Here is a 3,185-nt window from a genome sequence, read left to right as displayed (position 1 = left end):
CACCAAGGTGTAGGCTATATAATATATATATATATATAAGTTAGTACAATTTCCCCAAACCTAGACCATGAGTCCATTAACAGTAAGACATGAGACTGCAGCCGTGGGTAAACAAGCTCAGCTGTGTGGGGTTTTAGTTTTGGTATAGAGGTTTTACAGCGCTCGCATAAAGTCATATGAGCGTCAGAAGTCGTGTGTGGCTCTGAGAAAACCCTTCACAAGGTGCAAAATTTCAAAATGAACTTTTTTGCATATTTTAAAAGACATCTTTTCCGAGCATTTTGCACTTTATTTGAAAGCAATTGGTGCATTCTGTGAAAAGTTATGGCATTTTAAAGCGAACAGGGGTTCGAGTGTCAAATTTAGAGAAAACAGGTTTTAAAGTTTTGCTTACTTTGAGAACACATTTTCCATGATGACAATGCATAGAAGCAAATAATGCTGATACCACAGCATAGAGGTGCCATTTGTGGACAGTTTGCTTTTTATTTTAGTGAAGTTATGACTGTTTTTATGTTACAACAGTAAATCATTGAATTACGTAAAAACGCGTAAAAAAAATATTATGCTCCTCTCATTTCATATCAGCAAAAGACAAACGCAGGTCGTCAAAAGCAGTTGATTCGAACTGGCTGTTGCAAGGCAGGCCATCATTGAGCTTGCAGAAGCACTTCAGGCCCTTCAACTTCGCAAAGGTGTCTGCTCCACACCCTTATCTTCTGGCACCACAAAGGCTGTCACTGTCCCGTTCTCTATGAAGGTCACCCCTAAGGCATCATCCTCGTCTGTAGATACAGAAATTAAAAGAGAGCGATTTAAAGGTGTGCAGCTTGCATAATGAAATTTATAGTGTTGTACACCACTGTATTTAAATGACCACTATTAGTTCAAACAAACCAGTGATTAATGACCACCAATTGAGAATAATTTGCTCCGTGATCCCTTTACAGTTGACGGGTTGCAACAAGAAGCCAGAATTTTTGTCCATCATTCTGTCACCTCTTGTTTTCGTTTTGCATCGCTGTATTTTTAAATGGACCTACTCAGTATAAGAAATTCACTTTCATGTGACGACAAGTTAGTGACAGATCATCACTGCGATAGTGCAGCATCTCTCTTTTCTTGGTTCTTTTCAAGTCAAATAATTAAAGAGTATGTATTCAGAATAGATATATTTCTTCTTTGTAAAGGAATTTTAAAATCTAAAGCAAGAGTCAGCATCACACTGAACTATAATGCTATAATATTTAATTAAATTAAGAGGCATCACCTTCAACAATACAAGTTAGTGTGGTGCAGCATCTCTCATGGTTCTTTTCAAGTCGAATAATTAAAGCTAAAAAGTATGTAAGATCGATTATTTTCTGCTTTGTAAATGAATCAAGAAATTTAAAGCAGGTGTTAGCATCAATATAAATTGTAGTAGTAGTAGCCCTAGTCTATTATTCAATTCCATTGAGAGGGGCATTACTTTCAGCAATACTGGGCACTGGTCAGCATCACTTTGTTGTTGTAGAGCACAGCAGTCAGAGACTCTGGATCTGCTTCACTGGGAGCATGGGAGGGGGGCTGCGAAGGTCCTGGGCCAGCAATTGCACCTAGAGATCAATGAAAATAGTGTACAATGAAATAAAACTGAAGGGATCAACAAGAATTTATCTGTGTAGTGTGCACTAGATCATCTCCACACGTCTAGAAAAATACTGTTTACAGAGATACACAACTGGCCCTGGATTTATTTAGTCTTAGATCTAGGCACAGTTAACAATGTGTCTGGTGACTTGGTGTATAAAATTTAAAACAACACACTTTAATAATGTCATCTAGATCTAGATCTCAACACACACTGCAGTGAGACTTGCTTCATCATACAGATAGGCAAGCGACAGGGATCTAAACAACAGCTGCAAGCTCGAGTAACTTTCATCAAGAGTCTTAAGTTAAGTGTCATAGGAGTCCAGATCTAGAATCTAGAAGAGTAATAAGTCTGGATCTAGTCAAGTGTCTAGTTAGTAGTCTAGTCTAGTCTAGTACAATCTTGATCTAAGTCTATAATAACGTTGACAGACTTGGTCTCGTTCCAAGAGTTAAGCTACCGTATAGTGATAGATCTAGTAGATCTAGTTCTAGATCTAGATCTAGATCTAGATATCTAGATCTAGAAATCTAGCTCCTCCAATTCTAATATACTGCTAGAGGCTAGAGGTAGGATAGAATCTAGAAGAATACACACAGTTCTTTAATCTAGCTGATAATTATAAGTTATAAGGACTAGTATAGAAGCTGGGACTGCGGGTATGGTAAACTTTGCTTACCTTCTGATGATGTTATGCCAATTGGTTGAACAGGAACCAGGACTTCTTCTTCATGAAGTTCCAGATTCCAGATCATGGTCATGAGCAGGGGGGTGTGGGTGTGTCACGGCCACGGTCGTCGTCGTAATTGGTTCATCATGTGTCTCCTCCTCCAAACTAGAATCTACTGTCTTCACAATCAATAGGTCTTGCATTGAAATAATCAATAATCAGTTCATCCAATTCATTTTCGTCTGTGATTTGTCTCATTCCAATCCGACTGAGATCGTTCCACATCGATGAAATACGCCACTCAGCTGATCGGTCCGCCATCTTAAATCAATTAAATTATGTAAACAAAAGCGCTCGACCACTTGGAAACAGAAAACAATCAGTTTACTTACAGTAAACTCGGAAAAAAACACTTCATAGAGCAGAACAAAGAACTTAAAGTCAATATCGAACAGTTAATATTTGGTTTGAACGGCAGGAAATGGTACATTAGATGTTAAACTGCATTCATGACAAATACCATTTCAGAAGTGAAACTACAACATGCGCAACTCACAGAACTATTTGTATGTTCACACATTCATGCGCACTGGGTTTTCCCGAAACGGCAATAAAATTATCTTTCTTTTGGTATCACATATTATAATATGTGAGGGTTCCCGTGGAAAGAAGTGTCTATCCGATTGAGTAAACATTCCCCCTGTTTGTCTAAGAAGTACTCGCAGTTTAGCCGTACTTATTCTTAATATGATGGCTAGACTGACCATTTACAAAAAATAGGCCTACTGAATTGTAAATATATATACATTTTTAGTGTGCAGTACCTAAAGCATTTGTATTTGAGACGAAACCAGGTGCCTTAATGACAGTGTATGTATT

At 37.9% G+C, this 3,185-nt stretch overlaps 1 long non-coding RNA gene across 1 annotated transcript; it reads right to left on the bottom strand.

The window, feature by feature from the left end:
- Window positions 1-275: 275 nt before the first annotated feature.
- Window positions 276-2,859, bottom strand: LOC101863101. The gene is made up of 3 exons (XR_220401.3): window positions 2,316-2,859; window positions 1,472-1,598; window positions 276-785 (listed from the first exon to the last, which is right to left on the bottom strand). It is a non-coding gene; the product is annotated as an uncharacterized LOC101863101 (long non-coding RNA).
- Window positions 2,860-3,185: the final 326 nt, after the last annotated feature.

The sequence above is a fragment of the Aplysia californica genome, unplaced genomic scaffold (genome assembly GCF_000002075.1).
Source record: "Aplysia californica isolate F4 #8 unplaced genomic scaffold, AplCal3.0 scaffold00146, whole genome shotgun sequence".
Taxonomy (NCBI): domain Eukaryota; kingdom Metazoa; phylum Mollusca; class Gastropoda; order Aplysiida; family Aplysiidae; genus Aplysia; species Aplysia californica.
The sequence above is the reverse complement of the archived record's forward strand: the minus strand, read 5'-3'. Positions and strand labels throughout refer to the sequence as shown.